Source organism: Cupressus sempervirens, chromosome 3 (assembly GCF_028749045.1).
Source record: "Cupressus sempervirens isolate cs-2001-9-10 chromosome 3, ASM2874904v1, whole genome shotgun sequence".
NCBI lineage: Eukaryota > Viridiplantae > Streptophyta > Pinopsida > Cupressales > Cupressaceae > Cupressus > Cupressus sempervirens.
Window position 1 is genome coordinate 656,168,290 of NC_143120.1, and position 21,325 is coordinate 656,189,614.

General features: G+C 34.9%; 1 protein-coding gene across 1 annotated transcript in view; it reads left to right on the forward strand.

The window, feature by feature from the left end:
• The first annotated feature begins 955 nt into the window (after positions 1–955).
• The window catches only part of LOC149568408 (RING/U-box protein), a 155,161-nt gene continuing 134,791 nt past the window's right edge, over positions 956–21,325 (forward strand). The window contains exon 1 of the mRNA XM_089821330.1: positions 956–1,188. The gene's annotated coding sequence lies outside the window, so the exon portion shown is untranslated. The remainder of the gene's footprint in view (positions 1,189–21,325) is intronic.

The following is a 21,325-nucleotide window of genomic DNA, read 5'->3' on the forward strand; positions in this document are numbered from 1 at the left end:
TCTCTCTAAGTTTCACCATAATGATCTCTCTCCATATACCTTGAACTCTTCATCTAGCAGACTATTCCCTGATATCAAGTGCCTCACATGTTCTCGACTCTTCCATATTGATTGAAATACTCGAGACCATTCCACGCTAATTTTTCACTTCCTTGAGAAAAGATCATGCTTATGCAATCCTCTTCATGTCTTACCAATATTAGGTGAGCCTCTAGTTATGTTATTATGGGCTACGACTTTCCATGGCTCTCCTCCCTGGGTAGCCTTGGCTATCCATTTGGTTGCAAGGGCAATTCCTTACCATCTAAGGTCCTTTAGACCTACTCCTCCAATCTCCTTTCTTCTCACACACCATTTCCATCTAACAACATGTCTCTTCCTTTACCTTTTCTATTAGACCATAAGAAGTCTCTTATGACCTTTTGAACATAGTATATAGGTATCAAATCAAATATCAAATTAATTAAGTATATAGATATCAAAGCAAATAATAATCAATTTTAAATTTAAATTTAAATAATATCTAAAATTTTAAATATATTTTATTTTAATTATTTCAAATTATTTTAAAATATTATTTATATTAAAGATTAATGTCACTAATTATAATATACCATTGTAGAATATATCTTAACATTTAAAAAAATTTCTTTGCAAATATAAAACAAATAGTAACAATTGTATTCCACCCATTCTAATTTTAAAATATCATTTAGTAGTTCAATTCATTTACTTCAACCAATGTAAACTTGAGGTTTTAAAATTGAGTGGGGCATACCACATCTAACCATAAGGGTTTAAAGTAGGCAAAAATAATAAAACAGAATTCCAAAGTTGGCCCAAATTCACCAAAAACATTGTTTGGAACGGCTTGAATACACTCCAAGTACTCGGGAGTGAATCTGCACCTTACAGACTCGGTTGTATATGTTCTCATAAAGCGAAGGTTTATTTTACTTTCCCCAAAATATAGTACATGGAATAGATCCAGAACAGCAAAAGCCAAAAAGGGCACGCGATAGATTTTTTTAGGGGTCTCTGTAAATATTTGTATCATACACTCCGGAGATTCATTCATATTCTATGTATATATATACATGAAGAGACGCATCTTCAACTCTATTTCCGCCGGCGAGAAACAAAATTAACAGACACAGAAGATTAATAGTGATGTTGAGTAATCCAAAGGTATGGAAATTTGACTCTTATAATACTAAATTCCAACATAATGAATAACATCTTTGCAATTTGATTGGTACACCAAATGCTAAACTATAACTATTGGCATGCCGAATGGATCGAACAATCTTTTTAGGGCGGAGCTGTTGGCCCAATACACGCACTTGAATTTTCTTCCAAATGGGATAATTCTCATGATTCATTTTTTAATTATTTGTCGAGTTGCCCTTGAAGTTTCTACTTCTGCCTTAGATGCCACCATTCAAGGGCATTTCTTTCTTCCATCTTGGACTTGTATTTTGTCACTCACTTTGAAGATCGATACAAAATGGTTAATTGTCTTCTATAGGATCTAGATAGACGGGGACTAAGGGGCATGTAGGATATGCACATTTTTGGTCCCCTTTTCAACATTAGATTAGTCTGGCTGTTCCTGGTTCGAATTTGAACTTCAGCCTTCATTGTGGTAATTGCTCTGCCTTGCTATTCAGTTGCATTCTATAGATAATTAAATAATAAATAATACCCTGTTTGATTATATATGCTCTGACTTACAGCTCAGTTGCGCCTGCCTACCAGATTTAACTATGCGCACTCCTTTGTCACACCCAGTAGTTACATTTTGGTTTTAAACAAAAGACAATTGTCAATCAGCCATAGCCCATGGTATACATTCATCAGATGCAAAACAGGCATTTTCTCAACTAATTAATGAATCAATAACATAATTATCACTTCTCTTCTCTTGTAATGGCTAATTATACTGTTCGGTTATTCCAGGCATAGTTAGCGTCCTACTGTGAAAAATATCTGGGATGCTAGTTCATCATCATACCTGGAGCCAAAGCAAACTCACAGCCCCTTTGAAAAAATGTAATCTACTTAACATTATTATGCTCCTTGATCCAAACCTGCAACCAAGTGACATTAATAACAATTCAGAGAATTAAACTAGCTAATGCTAAAAGCATACACGAGTCGCTATTCTCAATATTATTGCATGAATCATTTCACGAATATTAATCAAAAGTACAAACATAAAATACTACAAGAGCGCCTATACTTATCTCTCAAATGTGCCATTAAGTCTGTTTAACAATCATTCCTTTGTTGGCAGCAAAGTCAATAGATTAGAAAGGAAAAAATCAGTTGGGACTGCTTTGCATGCGCAGCACGTATGAAATCTACCAAATCAACCTCTTCTGGAGCTTCTAGTCAGTCCTATGCCAGCAAACAAAGTTGTATCACTGTTGTAGCTAAAGCATCAAGAATAGAGGCGCTAATCCTTCATTTGGAACCCCTCGGCAATTCTGAACCATCAAATATATGTCAAAAGAGTGCCAGTGACTCCGAGCAATGTCCTAGAACTTCTGATCAGAGTTTTCTTTATCCTCATGTGATACCAAGATACAATTGCAACAAATAAGTTTGAATTTCTGGAATTAAATAGACATTGTCCGGCTATATAGAAGCCATAACATTCCATCTTCACTAAAATGAAAGAGAAGCACTCCAATGGAAGAATGAGTCAGCTGGGGAGCAATAACTCAAGCTAGTAATAGGATTTTGAAATCATACCAGTGCTTACACAGCTCCCTTTGGTTTATAGTAAATTGTTGGAGCTTCAGCGTGATAAATGGTCCCTTCTGCAGAACTGTCTTGAGCCAATGCCTAAGTAACATATTGGTCAGTAGCTATGGCTGCAGGGACTGCTGTTTGCTGACTGAAGGTTTGGAACTCAGGGATCACAGTGAAGTACTCAGAAGATAGAATCCTGTTCAACTTCTCCCTCAAATCAGCATACATTACAGAAACATCTGGATGAATAGTCTGTTCAGAATTGAGCTGCCATTGCTGGGCATGACACAGGAAATTCTCAAGAGGAGTTATATAGGAAAGAGTTGCATTTTGTGGAACCCCCAAAGAGAAAGTTGGTCTAGATCTTCTTCCTGCAGAGGCTTAATTGTGTCGCCTTTGACAAGATCATTTAAAAGACAGGAGCTACGTTCCTGCATATTCGACCACATAATCGATGCTGAATCACTGTGTTCAAACTTAAACCACATTGAACAAGCACCCAAATTACAATATTTTCAACACTTTAGCAATGGAATCCTCCACTGTCCCATCTCTTACATCCTAGCGTCCGTTTCTACCCCAACTTCAAACCCCCTGTGTGTTAATTTCCAGATTGCTGCAAATGTAATTGCACTGCCATGTTTGGTATGTGTTTTCCAAGTGCAGATCCAAATGCATATATATAGGAGTAGAAGAGACATGTTCTTGTGTTAATCAATATCGGTTATGGAAAGTTAATTTCCATTAGACATTATTAACTGCTATATATATGTATGTATATATGTATATCAATAACCATTGGGGATTAATTCTAGATCAATTCAATCTGACTGAAGCTACAACATTAACGCTCCCTCTTAGCAATTGAGGGTTGTTATAGAACACATTATGTTCTCAAGCATATAGAGAGATATCATCTCAATATGATATTCTTGGAATGACATATTTAAAGATATCAACATATATTCATCAAATTAGGTATAATCCGACTAATGCTATATCATCAACACTCCCTCTTAGCGAGGAAGGATTTAAACAACACAACCATCCCACAAAATGGTGATCTGATTCTGAGAAATCTTATCAACCTCACATTCTTGTGATACAAGCACTAACATCAACACCAAGACGCCTATTAACAAGAATATCATATCTTAGAAAGATATGAGTTATCTGATTTCCGGCACACTCTGGGACAATACTGAATGTAGTTTATCAGATAACAACCTTGATCTCATGGACAACAAAGTAGTCTCCATTATGACAAGTATCATGATCTCTGACACACTCTGGGACATCAACTTGATGTAGTCTATCGTCATACGTTAGTTATCATGATCTCTGGTACATTCTAGGACAACAAGTTAATGTAGTCTATCATGATAATAGATCAAGAACTCAAGAACAACAAATGTAGTATCACAATCTCCGACACATTCCAGGACAGCAACTTAATGTAGTCTATCATGATACGTTTGTCATCATGATCTTTGACACATTCTGGGACAACTTAATGTAGTCCATCATGATAATAGGTCAAGCCATTGTTAAGATGATCACCTTACAATAGCGACCTCACAACACAAACATCGATGAGAGATCATCACCTCTCATGATGTTTTCCAACAAAATCATGTAGAAACTCACATGATATCCACCATGAACCATGTCAGAGGGTGGATACACCATACCTTCTCCTAGAGGGTGGAACAGGGGCTTTCACCTTAAACTTCTCTCTCACAGAGAAGAATGCATTACAAGGAATTTCACCTCAAACTTTTATTTCGTAGAGAAGAACTCATTAACAAGGAATTGTACCTCAAAATTCTTCCTTTCAACAAAGATTCTAGGAAGTTGGATCCTCTAGTTGCTCCCTTAGAAGCTCTCTTCATCCAAGGATGTCTGTGATAAACTGACGGATTCCCTCTAAATCTGATATCAATCTTCAACTTTCTGGTGACAATCCGTCACTTCCTCATCATGTACATAGGTATAGGCCCATCAAAATCATGCAATCACACATATGTATTTTTAGACTCCCTCTTAATATAGAAGGATACTCATAATCTCAATTGTCAAATATATTCACTTTAAGAGCCTCACTTTTTACAGCCTGATCATCAAATGATTAATGAATTATAGATCATAGCTTCTTTGAAGCTACTATCATAAGATTGAGTCTGCACAATATTTGGTAGCATGTGTAAAGTACCAACCTTCTTTTCTTGCACGAATTTCCTTAGACATAAAGGAAAAGATTAAGGCAAATGGCTTTTTATTATAGTATATATAGAAGTATAATTAAGATAGAGAATAGAGTGAGTAGATAAATGTAATACTCAAGGATAATAGATACTTATTTGCACATCAACATCCTTGATCCAATGAAGTTCCATATGCGTCAAATCAGAAAATGCCTTTTGAGACATCTCCCCTTAAAGAATGGTTCAAATAGGAATGGAACATTGGTTATTATTCCCCCCACAATGTAAAATTCCCACTCTTATATTGTCGAACCCTTTTGCATCACATCAAATATGGTAATCTTCTTTTTGTTCTTATTTTTTGTTCCAAAGAATCATCCTTGGGGATCATGGAAAAGAAGAAGAGCATGATAAAGAAAATGACTCTTATATTACAAGCATTAATATAGTTAAGAGATTGACTATAATATGCAAATAAAGTAATACTCAAGATATAATGCTTAGGAAATTCTTATCTCACTATTCTAGAGAAAATGATAAGGAAAAAACTTCCTGATGCAAGTCATTTCTACATGTATGTGAGAGTCTAACATGATGTTTCTTCTAGCATCTCAGCTTAATGGTACACAAAAGATAGTTTGCATTTGTAATGATATGAATTCCACACCATTAGACCTGTCTTGAAATCCCCAAAGAAAATGAGTGCTCCAATATTTTGAATCCTGAAACGCCGAGAATCTTTACCCATTGCTTTATGTATCCAGATTCCAAATGCATATTCAGATCTTCATATGCTCTTCAAACTTTATCCAAATATATACCGTGTTTTACAATCACTGGTGGTATGTTCTTCCTTTAAAACATATTATTCTTATCACATTTTAAGGAAAATGACATCCTCTTTCCAACATCCATATCTTCCGACACATTCATTTTGAACATCAAAATAGAATACTCAAAACTTTAATTTCCATCACAATTATAGATCACCAATATAAGATTGAGGTTGGGTGAACTTTCTTTCAGCTCTCTTCGATGCCACATCCTTCATATACTTTCTTAACTCTCAAAAGGCAAAACATATATCAATTTTTCAGAAAACTAACTCCATCTATTTGACTTTCATCCATGCACATTACTCAGCGCTCCCGCACCAATAGAACTTCACAAAGAGAAGTGTTACGATACTGAAAAAATGCCCAACTCAGTGCATAGATCCATAATGTGGACATTTTATAGGAGAATCCTCAGCTTTCATCCAAAAGAAAAGAAAAAAAAAGTTTCTATAAGCGTTTCTCCGATCCGTATATGCAGCAAAACATTACTCATATCCACATCTTGAAAGAGATGCATGACTTCCCATTACTCTCAAAAAAAATGTTCAGCCAATAATAGAAGTCATCACACGGAGAAGAATGCTGAGTGAACACAACCATTTCAAATAATAGATTGACACTATAGTCACTGTTCAACAGCCCATGTGTCAGTTGCAGTCCATTTGTTTGAGGAACTGCTTCCACCAGTTTGAGACTCAACCTCAGAAAAGATGTGTGTATATATCACACCATTCAATCCTCTATAATTAACCAACATATACGATAGTGGATATCATATAGAATGTATGCATGGGAAGATGAAGCAATAAAGTGCTGCAATGGTCATTACAAGCAGATCACTATGAAGCAATCCAGCGCTGCAATCTTCATCATAAGGAGATTGCTATACAGTACTCCTGATAATCTGCTCAAAAGATCACTATGGGATATGCATAGCCACCTTAATTCTTTCTTGTTATGAACCTGTGATGACTATTTTGTCTACATTCAAGGTGTAGCCGGATCTGTTTTTCAGCACTGAAAGCATGTTTATGAATAACAATGCCCTGCACCATAGAGGCACAGTCATGTGTGTCTTTCACATAAGTAAGAGGGAATATGAACGGAGCCTGGCCCAATTGTAATGAACCTGGATTAACATGTATTTCTGTTGCAATGTAATAAATTTAAATATTTAAAATTGTTTCAATCAAAATAAATATTATTTTAATACTACTTTGAAATATTCCAAGTGTTGTTATTATTATTTCCAAGACCCTCTCTAAACATATATAGATTATCAATGTATTATTAATCCAATACATTAATATGTACATCTATCATTATAAATATTATAATTATTCAAACCTAAACCTAATTTAATTATTAGCAAACTTCCTTTTAAAACCCTAAACTACTAAATATTATTTGAATGATTACATCTGATTATTAATATTTACTATTAATATTTACTACATGAATATGGTTAAGTTAACTCAATAAATATAATAGATTGGTATATACAAATATTGTAGTGATAAGATGCGTCTTCACTCTCGTGCCCACTGAGTATATATAATTACCCATACCCGTATTAGGGTTAGGGATGGAAAAAAATACGAATCAAGGATCGCATCAAGCGGCTTAACCAATATTTCGCATTCAGGAGAAGAAGGAACGATATATAAAAACCCAATGTTGAATACATTATAAAAATATTTCACATTCTGTGGATGGACGTGGGGTATATATAATCACTTCAAAGACATCACATTGTAACCTGATTCGCAAGGCTACGCTGACAGAGTAGTACATCTGCAATCCGGATAAAGCTAATAAGCACACTGCCAAACGGACAGTCATCCTTATGGCAGCAACATTGGTATTGTACAGAGGAGTACGAGTGCCATCATACACGGCACGGATACTGCCGACAAGACGTGGTAGGGGTATAGGTACATTCGATCCTTTGCACGTTGTGAATAGCAGATGCAATAATGTTAAAAGATATATATAAATACATAAACTATCTTTGTTGAATCATGTCATATGGTGTTAGCAATGAACTATGTGTATTGTGTATTGCGAATTATGAATATTGGAATCCAGTTCAAAACCATTTCAATTATAGTTTGAAATTAATAAGTATTCCACATGGAAATGAAAATACATATTAAATAGTATGAAATCAATACATGTCAGTAAGTTTATATATATATAAAATGATGAAATATGTTCGATTAGATAACAATACATAACTTATTAACAAATTATGTGCAATCAAAGGATATTGGTATCGTACACTAATATATATATCATAAAGGCTTGAATAACATTATGAAGTATTTTGAAGTATAGTGTGAAAGGATTGTATCTTTCTCTGAGCTATGAAATTCTGAGATAGGGAGTTGGTGGGAGGAAAGGCGGAGTAATTTCGAGGACTTGTCGGATACGCTTGGACCTTGTTTCACGCGCCTCCGCACCGTCATTCTACCGTCTCGGAATAATCATATTGAGGAAGAAAGATTGCCTGACACTATGAGAAGAAATCTTCTTTGAAACCCATAAATTAGTATTAATGCTCAAACTCCTCAAACATCTCAATAGTAGAAAGGATCTTAGGCTAATTTAAATTGATGATTTCCTAATTTATACCTTAAATTGATTATCAGGTTAAAATTTTGAAAAAGGGGTCATCACACCAATACAATCATCGCCTGTTATTAATAGTAGTATTTATCAACAGAACCTTGTCAACACTTGGTGAATTACTTTGTTTGAAGTGACACGACTTTTCAACCTGCATGCATCGTTTTGGTTGGAAGGTCTCCATTCAATGTCCATTAGGCTGTTAAGCCAGCACCTAGGCTGCTAAGCCAACACCCAAACAAATTGACATAACATGCCAACGTGACAGTTAGCCACCTCTTTATACAACCTGCGATGTTTCAATGAAAATGGTGCAGAGGAGTGCTTGGGAGTAATGCCATCCATGACATAAAAGTTATAAATGCACGGACTGGTTTAACACATGTATGTCAACTATTTGATTAAAACGCCAGCATACACCGAGTTTGAATGGGGTTATAAGTTGTTGAGCAGATGCAATTGAAAAGGTGTATAGTTGAAACCTACAAGCTAGCCGCCACCTCTGTAGATAAATGTATTAAATTGTGAAAGAAGGAGAAAGTGAGACTAGGATCCAATTTGGCCTTACATCATTCTGTAACACTACCAACATTTACATTGTAATCACAATTCTCCTCACTGAGTTGGCACAGCAATCAGCTCGTGGCCTCTTCTCATTGTACACATCTCAAATTCAAGCTGATCCAATCTCTGTTTGATGATCCCTTGATCCTGTTAAACATATATTGATCTGATCTTTACGCAGACATTTCATGTTGCTTACACGGTGTGCAAATGTATTGAGAAGCTACGTGTAATCCCTTTGTAATGGTTTGCACTACTCTATGTACCAAAAGCAAGCAATCCAATTTAGTTCATTGATTTGTTTAATGGTTTCTGTATTCTTCCCAGCTCAAAACCTTTGACATACTATTTAAGACTTTCACTCAAGCAGTTTGCAAGCATTGTCTGTGCTTCCTCCATTTGACTGATATGTATTGCTTCTTTTTGGTCTGTATATCTGTTGCATCACTCATTTTCTTACATTTGTAGTCTGGCTCTGATACCATGTTAATTTCAAGATCGCTGCAAATGTAATTGCATGGCCATGTTTGGTATGTGTTTTCCAAGTGCAGATCCGAATGCATATATATAGGAGTAGAAGAGACATATCTTATGAGGAGACATGTCTCAATGTTAATCAATATTGGTTATAGAAAGTTAATTTTCATTAGACATTATTAACAACTATATATATATATATATATATATATATATATAACACACACACACACACACACATATATATATATATATATATATAACACATACATATATATGTACATACATATATATGTCTATCAACGACCATTGGGGATTAACCCTAGATCAATTCAATCCAACTGAAGCTAAAACATTAACACTGTGCTCCTGGCTATCTAGGGTTCTGGTTCATTTGTCATTCACGCCACTCTCCTTGTCTTCCTCTTCAGCAACTGTCTTAGAGCCACTCTTGATCTTATTGTTCTCTGCTAGTGCAGCCCTTACTCCCTCTCACCAAGCTCTTCCTTGAGAGTGACAGGAAGAGGCTGCCTAAGTTTTAATACTCCTTGATCAGCATAGCGACACTATCCTTGGACTTCAGTACATATTCCTGCTCTTAGTTGATGGCTTTGCCTGCTTCAATAATTCTGGTTCTAAATATAACTTAAACCTGGCTCTGATACCTTGTAAGTTTTGAACCAGAATACATAAAAATGCAATAACTGAAACTCAAAACAAAAGAACAAAGGACACTAGAGATTATCCTGGGAAAACCCTCAGCTTGAGGGTGGAAAACCCAGCCAACAAAAATATAGATCCCTTATTATAAATCTGAAGATTCAATACAAAGCTTACAAGCTTATATGAAAGAATGATTTCTTCAACTGACTGTTATTACAAAATAGTCACTAGTAGAATGTCTTTATGATATTAGACATCTACAGCACATATACTTATTTTTGAATCACAGAAGTCAAATCTATAACTGATCCCTCAAGATAATACTTCGACAAATAATACTATGTATTGCTGAGCAATGTCTATAAAAGAGAAACTATATTTGACATTTGAGTATGCATGAAAGAACAGCAAAACAGGGCTCTCAAAATCACTTAATGGATAAAAACAAAAAACCTTAAGATATCTCCCAGTGTAACAACATTACAATGACCTTTTGCATAAGGTAAACACAACCCCAAGGAATACAAGGGGTCGACGACAGTTACTCTAGATGTTTTGCATTCCACCAGTGATACAAGCCACATGAACACTATGAGCTGGCAATGCTTAATCTTCCTCCACAAATGTTGAATGGTAGGGACAATTTATATTCCACCAGTGGTACAATCCACATGAACGCTATGAGCTGACAATGCTTAATCTTCATCTGCAAAAGTCGAATGGTAGAGACAATAAATTTCTTAACCAATGTAAAACTTTGGATGTCATAAATATGATGATCACCAACAGCATGAAGAATTTCTCTTGCTGCTATCAGAACTTTAACACTTTTGACTGTGCATGCCAATTTTCATAATGAAATGGGGCTACATGAAATCATTCTGGGTGAAAAGTAGACACTTATTAGACCATAGTTTGCAGATTCATACTAGAGAGTACATGGCAAGGTTAAAATTCTCAACTTGGCAAATGCTTGACAAAAAAGTTAAAAAAAAACATATTTTTGTTTGTAAAATTTAATTACAAATGTTTTAAAATAAAAAATGACATCTCAAAAGAGAAAATCCATGGTTTATAGCAAAAACATGTGAAAACCGCATTTTAAGCAGTGTTTTAGCCATGACAACATTTTTACCCACTTTATTTTTCCATCCATAAAACACAAGAGTAAAAACTTTTGAAAACTTGCCCAGCAGAAAACATAGTGAGTACTTGGCAACTCGGAGAGTACTCACAGAGTTTGTATTTTATGCATCTGACCATTTATGTGTTCACATATGGCAATTGAATTTCCACTTGGGAAGTATATTATGTGCCTTAAGACTGTTGCAGAGTTTAGTATTTGAATCCTTGGTTTCACATTAAAGATAATTTTTTGCTATAAAAGCATCCACCTATGTGTTTGGTAATTCAAGATTCTTCCCATAAATTATTCAAGGTTAGTGCTAACCATATTGTACAGGGTTTCCATTGGAAAATAATAGTTCCAAAACAGTGGAATTGGAAATCTAATTCAGATCGCAATGAAAGATAACATTTACTTACCAACTCTTATCAATATGAATGTCTGATTAAATGGAAGCAAACAACAAGTGATTACCTATTACCTTACATCTATCATAACTGTGACTATAGTTACAAGAATCAGACTTGGCATGCTTTGTTTTGGGATTTGGCAACTCCAAAAATTATCCTCAGACTGTGAAGATTTTCATGGTTGGCTCAAGACTTGAATTGGAGTCTTTTGAAATCTGACATGTTAACATGGAACCTTTCCAACCTTGCATTTAAAATGAGGGGAAAAACTCAGTTTGTCTAACTTTGAGTTTCAAGTTCAACATTAGTGTAAAAAATGAGATTTTTTCTGTTTGTTTTAATTTTGCAAATTTAATAATGTCCCTAATATTCTTAGCTGCAATTTTGTCTGATTTGTTTTGCATATGTCTAAGGCAAAGAAGATCCCTTTTGCAAGTCTTTAGATACCTTAGGTACTATCTTTGCTCTATGTTGAGGATCAGGTACCATCTTCTCTATGATTGCTTGGAGCCCACATAGAACTTTCTCATGAGCCTTGAAATCTGGATGAAAGTGGAATGCTGGATTTAGGAAATAGGTAGCCACATGGAGGGGCTTATGAAGTTGAAGGTGCGATGGTCAATTGATGACGTTTCATATTGAATGATTGTTATCCTCAACCTCAACATAAATGGACCCAATGGTCTCCTTGATCCTATTACTAGCTTTATATATAGTCTATTGTGGGATTCTCCCTATATCAAAAACTTGAAGGAGAACAACCAAATTCTCAGTGAACTGCAATTATCCGTATAAAGTTAAACACACAAAAAAACAAACAAATAGAATGTAAATATTAACAAACAAATAATGTAAATATCGAATATGAACTAGCTTCTATGATCCCTTCATTGAAAGGAGGAAGCTATGCTCAATAAACATCCTCTCAACCATGTCCACCTTTGGATTGGTTTTAGCATATGTTGATGTACACCCCCCTTAACTAACTAATAGGTGATTCAAAGCAACCTTTGATTGAAGTAAATATTGTAATGTGATAAAGTTTGTTGCGAAGTGGGTTGTTATGGGATGAACCAACTCTTTCTTGTTTGTATATTTTCTCTCTATACCGAGGACCCAAGCATGGTTGTATATGCATTTACAAATATTTTTATCATGCTCCATATATGATTTGATTCATTAAATTTTGTTAAGATTATTTAATATGAGTTAAAGACAATTAGCAATAGAAAAGGATGAGCTAGGCCATGGCTGTAAAAGGATATGTCTAAGAGCTTCAGCAAGGGAAAAGCAATGAAAATGACAATGGAGAATAAATTCTATGCTTCAATGTCATTGGTGGCCTCTAATGCTTTAGATCTTGTTCTCTTGCTTGCTGCATTTGTCCTAATGTCTTCCTTCTAAGATGTGCAGTTCGCCCATATTGGCTATTGAACTAGGCAAAGTTCGAATTGGTCCCCGTCTTGGTACAATTCGACTGCTGGTCCTGACAGGGTTCGATTTTCAGCTACCTAGTTTGAACCAACCCATTTGCCATTCATACTGGGCGGAGCAATCACTAACCAATTGAACTAATATTGAACTTAGTCATCTTTTCAGCTCAAGGGCAGGAGGATTTGTACAACTATAGTATTTAAGTATAAGTTCTATTTGTGTTAATATTGTCAGTATGTTTGAGATAGGTTTTAACTTCACATGAGTTGAAATGCAGATTTTATATTTTGGGGCTTTTCAAAAAATTCTACACTCAGCCAAATTTCAAGATTCAACATGCCTTTGGCAGTGTTATCTCTCAAGACTTGTCTTGGCTTTTTGAGGTCAAATTGAAGCTAGAACAAGGGTTTTCTAATGATTCTAACTCATTACCTCACAAATCACTTGGTTTCGATTCTATAGTCCTGACAGGCTTAGCTCAACCACTTATTCACACCCAAGACAAACATTACTTTCTAGGAAACCAAAATTGCTCAAACTTACTCTTAGAGTCGAAGACTTGAGAATTGCTACCACCTAAGACCACCAAAGAGGCTAAGACTACCTAAGACCGCCTAAGACTACCTAAACATGTTTCTAGGAGGAAATTTTGTAAAAGGGAAGTGAATAAGATGATGAAGAAGAAGAATATCAATAAATTTTTAATATGTTAGTTGAACTTCAAACAATGATATTTGAACTTAATGTTATGATTTAATTTTTTATTGTTTTGAATCTTTGATGTTGAAGTATATGATGCAATGATGGTATGATCATGATTCATGATGCTACGATTACAAGATTATGGTGTTTTTGTTGTTTAAATGTGTTTATGATACTATGTGACATTCTAATCTTAACTCACGCTTCTAGTCTTCGCAAATATGTGTGTATGTGTATATATATATATATATATATATTATTACACACACACACACACACATATAATTTATAATTATACATGTTTTTGTACTAATGAACCCAAACAAAGCCAAATCCCTTCTCAAAATTTTGTCATTCCGGCGAATTGGTCCTTCATACCCAAACTTGGAGCCAAACTTGTACCGGCAACTTAGCCTTCGTTGCATGTTACCTAGGTGTTGGAGTAGTGGAGTTTTACCAATTGTTTTTAACTATGTTCCACAAAGTTTTGGGGATGGGGATGAGTTTTTTGTACGCATATGGTTTAGGGCCAATTTTTAGGGGATGGTAGGGGACAGCTATTGAAAAATAGGGAATATTGAGAAACTTCAAATATGCATATCATAACATTGATAAAGCATTCATTATAGACATTTTAGAAGCTTAATACATAGCATTAAACTTAAATTGAGATTTCACATTTGAATCGATAAGCAGAATAACTGAATTCAAATGCTTTCATTGTCAATATATAGCATGCATATGGCTAAAAGGCCCAAAGGCTCCAGATCTCAACCATGAAATGATGCAAAATATTCTAACGTAAATGCTATAACTAAACTACTAAACACTAAACATTGAAGTTCACAATAATATATAACTGTCCATAACTAGTGAATGGTAGGTCTAAGTCAAGTAAATTTGATGTCCTAACCTCCTCTTTCAACTATTTTCACTCCTTGACCAACTACTCCTCTTGTTGCACTTCTTCCCTACAAATGTGAAAATGTTTTTTTTTTTTTTGTAATTTTATGCTTAGATTAGGTTTTAGCATTGTTGAATCAAAATGTGGTTTAGGTGTCACTCCTCTTGTTGCTCTTCTTCCCTACAAATGTGAAAATGTTTTTTTTTGTTTTTGGTAATTTTGTGCTTAGATTAGGTTTTAGCATTGTTAAATCAAAATGTGCTTTAGGTGTCATTGAGGACCAACCAGCCTTTTTTTCTCAAATTTAAAAATGCCTTACTTTTTAACATTGGCAATCTGAAAATGGCTTGAACCATGGGGGACAACTAGAAGTCTCTGGGATAGGTTGGGGACTTCTAGTTGTCCCCTAGCTGTCTCGGGGACTTCAAGTAATACCCCTGCCTTGCTGCTCTCAAAGTGGTATTTCGGGGGGTGGTATTCTGTTTGGCAAAAATGGGATGCTTTTTGGGATGACAAATTCCCATCCCCACATCCCTGTACCATCCCCAATACTTAGGGGACACGTCCTTGTGGAGCATAGGTTTTCAACAATGCCTAATTACCTAATGAGTGAAATGGAGGGAAAATTTACTTATTTATGGGCAACACTAGGATAAATGGTCTATATATTTTCAATACTACTTTTTAGGGTGTTTTGCAAGTGAAAGCATAAGAAGGGCTAGGACATTGACAATTAGAGTAAAATTCGACTCTCTAGGAGATATGAGTTCTAATGTTATTTAGTTTGGTTGCTCCCAAGAGGGTGCTATATTCTAAAATAGGAATGCCCCAACTTGTGAAGCAACTCATCATGATCCATTAGAAATAGTGCACCAATCATGTCAATACCTAGATCCCAAAACAATCCATTCATCTGGCTACGGGAAAAAAGTTAGACATCAGTCATTATACAATCATCATATGTCATCCATCTGTATAAGTAGACCGTCAAGAAAATGTGAAAAACAAATTGAATATGCATCCAGATCAACTCATTAGGCCACCAACTGCTTCTATTGTAACTTAGGCAGCCATAAGAATGATGTTGAAAGTGTCACCATACCCATAAATAGGAAACATGTCATTTTCACATTAATACTACCCAACAACGAATCATATCTCCACACACTCCCATGCAACTCAATGGCTGTTGTAGACCATGACAGATGTGGAAGTGCAATGGAACCCAAGTAAGACAGCCACTAACCACTGAAGAATTTATGAAAACTAAATCACCAACCATTAAATAAACAACTGCCATACCATATGAAATCTATGACAAATCTAATGATGAACTGTAGATGCCTTCATCACCCATCAAAGACAACTCTTGAGTAGATGATTCACTGCAAGTATCATCGTTTAAATCTACATCTCTACCACTGAAATGTTCAACATTGAGTGAAATTTCAGAACTAGAAAACCTTTGCTTGTCACCATCCATGTAGTGGTGAGTGTCATGAATTTATTGAAGATGAGGCCGGGCTTGTTGAATCATCAACTTAGCTTGCCTTGCTTTTTCTAACCACACTTCATTTAATTTGGTTCTGAACTATATCAGTTGTTCCAGAGTGGAAAAAACCAGTCCTAGGATAAGACACATCGTCAAAATTATCATGGCCCATACTTGCGCCTTGTGTACCAACACTGGTCTAATATATATCATTAACTTCCTCATGACTATAGGCCACAATGTCTTCAGAAAGAAGAGATACATCACTGCTGTCCATGATCAGTAAATTGGTACTGATTTCATCCTTTTTGTGCTTGTCTTTGAATTCTACCAGGGTATGATGAACAAAATCAGACCCTTTGGTGTTTGATCCACAATATATACCTAATGTTTCTCACCCACAATTTGAGTGCAAACATGTAAAGACTTAATAGTATCATCAACCTCATATGAAAGAGTTGATATGTCATTATAACGTAAAGAAATATGACAAGCACCTCTTCATTGAAAATGTTATGGCAAACACCTACGCTTTGAGTACCAACAGTTATAGACTCCTCTTCATTAGTTATTCCATGTATAAAGGCTGCAAACTCATGAGATTGGGCAGGTTAACAAGTGCTCTCTCACATGTCCTTCCCAAGTAATTAGTTGTGGCAGTATCTCAATTAAATCTTCTTCAAATGATGTCACAAAGCTGCAAGGTATTTTCATGTGAAGGTTTTCATTCCTTTACCGTTGACCAAAGGAATAATTGTCTTTATATAATAATAAGCTTCACTTAATTAACCTTCCCAGCATAGGTCAACTTGTGGATAATTAGATATAACTCTTGAAGACAACTCAAAATTTTAAAATGAGCCAAAAATACTTCAGGAAATTAATTAAATTTCATACCCTTATGAATTTGCCTCAAAATGGGAGTTCACAAATTTGAAATAGCTTGCAAGTACAATGTGAGATACCTAGGTGATACCTCCAACCTGAATTGGATTTTGGTCTATTTCGAGAGAAATGCCAAGGGTTTCCATCCTCAAGTTTCTTCAACCAACAGCGACATACTTTCAGAGCTCTTCAAAGAAATCAATAAACCAAGCATAATCTGAATGAACCTCTTTTAATTCTTTTATAGCCTTTGTAGTGATTCTTGACTTTCCTTCTACTTGCCTGTTGATATTTTTTTTCTCTGTCTCTTTATTTACCCCATTTTTTTAATTGAAGTTGAACTTAAGGAAATAATAATTAAGTAAATTAAATTTTCACCGAACTCACAATTAAGTCACTTTAATACTCTATTCAATAATTAAATTGAGTTGTCATCAAACTTATTATTGTTTTCACAACTCAAGATATAATTAATTAATTAGTTTGTAATTTCTGAAAAAAGGGACAGTACAATTAGATATTGATGTTTTTTTATATGCGCAACCATCCTATTTATTGAGTGCAAGATAACACCTTTTGTGTGGGTTTCTCCTTAGGGTATGTGCACGTCGGTGCATTGCACATAGTTGTGCAAACTTTTTCTATGAGTTCACTGATCTCCTTGAAGCCATCTATTAACTTGTATGTTAGAGTTAGCTTTCGATATACAATCCCAATTGATGATGCCATTCAAAGAGGGTTGAACATGGTCATCCTTGTTTAAAATGATCCTATAGACCTTGGGAGCTCCTCAATGTTGATTGATTATGAATATGATGATCCTTGTGTGGGATCTGGAGGATAAATGCAGTCTAATGACCAATTAAAAAATTCACACCTCTTTGTTAGAAATGCATATCTTTGTTTTCCTAGAAGGAAAAAGGGTGTCAAAGTAGTGTAGGAATGCACTTAGCCTTTGTAATCTTAATTAATTTAAAATCAACATTGATGGTCACTCCTATAGTAACTCACATGAGTTGTTGGTTAATGTGACTTGCACAAATATAATTATCCTTTCATTATAATTTAAACTGCCTTCTTCTGACCCCCCCACTACAAACATAGATTGGTTAGTCTTGTGGTCGGTATACTAGTGACCGCATATGGGTTTTTTAGAGCACTTTGTGCAGTCTGTTTCTAGGCTTGTCACAATTGTAATACTATATACATTTTCCTCTGCCTCTTCTGCAAACTTCTCCATACCCTTGTTGCCCACTATTCTATCCTTGGCAGCATGATGTGTTCTCATATTGTTTTGTTGAGGCTATCTAACAAAGTAAAAAACTTGATTTCCTTTTGACTTGTGCAGAGCCTAGAAAACCTTGTAGTTAGCAGTATCATGTGTATTATCATTATAGACTTCACATTGATAATTGATAATAACACTTTTCAACTTCTACGATAGTGAACATGTGTCCCACTTCTGATGAAAAAATTGTAGTTTACTACACATGACAACTAAGGTAGTTGGGCTGCATTAGCATCTTGGCTTATCACCATTGGAAAGATTTTCATTATATGCCCTTCATTGTAACAATGTATGCTCCGTAACCCATGTTTTGTTTTTACGACACTTGCAAGTTGTTCCATTCATGCAATCATCTAACTCATTTTCTCCTTTAGATTTATAGTTAACCAAATGATAGTGGTACTCCCAAGAGCATGAAATGCAAAGCTTATTCTAGTGCATCCTTTTGACTAACCATTGTGCATTGAACTAGCTTGTGTTGGATGTGTAGCATCAACTTTTCAATGAACCATTCTTTCTATATGATAGAATGAATGGTTTATTAGACGTAAAATGTTCTTAGACATCAACACCTTGGAATGCTTAGCTTACTTTTACATTGTTTGACCTAGTAGAATAATTTTCTTCAAAGTAACTATATTCATGTACGATAGTTCTGGATGGTCAAATTTGGCAATGAATTTGCTCTTCATGTTTTTGAGATCAACTATGGTGCCATTAAGATCTTAACAATTCTACCAATGCTGTACTAAATTTGCTTGTGAATAACAAAACTTTCTAGTTATTGTCTAAGACATTCTTGGCATGTGAATAATTACATCTTGTGGTTGCTTTATTTTTTTCTAAGCAACTATGTTCTTGGGCGATAGTTCTAGATAGTTAGATTCAGCAATAAATTTGCTCCTCATATCTTTGAAACCATCTTTGGTGCCATCAAGATCATAATGGTTGCGCTAATGTTGTTTGTGATCATTGAGTGTGGTTGCGAATAATCATATCTTTTGGTCATAATCTAAGAAATTCTCGGCATGCTAGGCAATTCTACATGCATTCAATGTCGCACGACATTTACATCTCTTGCAGAAGTCTACTTTGTAGCTAGTATTAAGTTGTTTCATAATCACTACAATTTTGCGTGTAGCTAGCTTATCTTTTTCTGCTCACTATTGCTCTTTCCGTCTATGCCACTTGCATTAGTTGTGCAATCAACATATCCCATTGCGCAATCTATAAGTTTGCAAATTCTCTAAACTCACCTGCAATTCAATCAAATGTATTGCTAATTATCCCATCTGAAATGGTAATTGATTGAATTAATTAAGGAGAAGAATACTCCTTATATAGATAATTACATGATGATCTTTTTATGATGGAAATGATCAACAATTGAAACAAAGAAAAGAAACCTAATAAAAAGAAACTAAACATTTTAAATGACCATTATAACTAAATATAGCAATTTCACTTTAAAACCCTCCCTTGTTGGTCATTATACTAACTACACCAAGTTAGCTCCTAAATTTTACAAACTTTGTCGAGATTAGAGATCTGGTTAGAATATTTGCAGTCTGATCCTTAGTTGCAACATAGGACAACATGATATCTTCAACAATCTATCGAAGGAAGTGACAGTGGAGCTCAACATGCTTTGAAATCTTCACAAATTTTAGCATCCCTTGGTTGTCACAGAACAAGGTTAAAGGGCTTTCTTGAGACATTTTCATGTCAGAAACCATCTTTTCAAGCCATACTACCTCACATGTTGCTTTAACAGTTCCTCGATGCTCAAAATTTGTGGAGGAAAGAGCCACTCCCTGTTGCTTTTAACTAGTCCATGTGACTACATCCACACTAAGACTAAAGACATAATATTTAATTTGAATTTGTAAAACCAATCAGCTGAGGATCTTCACTTATGCTGTACAAAATGCCAAAGTCAAGTGTCTCTTGTTGATGTTATTGTAGCTATTGTCAGATTCCTTCAAGATGACATAGGGGTTGCGATAATATAATAATGTAACTATTGTCAATACAATAATTATATTATATAATTGAAAATATAATTATAATTATATAATAATATAATAGTTATAATTAATAATTATTATATAATTATATAAGAATAATAATATATATGAATATGAAAAAGTGGTGTCCCTTGGTGACAGGGCGCCACCCACATATGTTAAGGAAGAATAAGTCTTCCTCTATGGTGAATTGGATAAAAAAACACTCTGAAAAATAACATGATACCAGAGCTGGTTCTTCTCCCAAGCCTGTGAGCTTCTGAGTTCATTCTTTAACAAGAGAAGAAATATTTGTAGTTCTTGAAGTATTCTATCAGGATGGATAAACAACAGTAATATGAATAAACCCCGTCTTTAGAGTTGTGGACTATGCAAAAGAGATGGAATGATGTTATTTGGATTGCAATCAACAGTCTACCAAGTGATACATGTGGCCTACCATTGTACGACTAATTATCAATAAATAATAATATCGTTAAACTGACATTAACGAGCATTCTTTTTTACAACTTGGAAGCATGGAGTCGATTGTGCATTAGCCTAGAGGAATGGAGATAATATCTCATTGATGAAGAGACAAATTAACATGATTTTCTATATAGTGTAGTTACTCAAATAATAACATTGTTGGAATAACTTAGGCCCTGGTCCCAATTCTCCTGACTACCAGATTGGCTGTTGCAGTGATTGAAATTTTATTATCATTGATTTTTCATATATAATGGTGGGATGACATCCCAATGTTCCATTGACGTCTCTAATACAAATTTGATTGTAACACCATTACAAGGCAGAGCAGCCCAAATACTGCTATAAATGAAACTCTATTACTACAAATTTGTCACATCTTCAAATCCCTTTTTGCGTAGTGACAGCACTGTACTTCTCTGTGACCATGCATGCCGATCAAGTGCAGGATCAAGTAGTT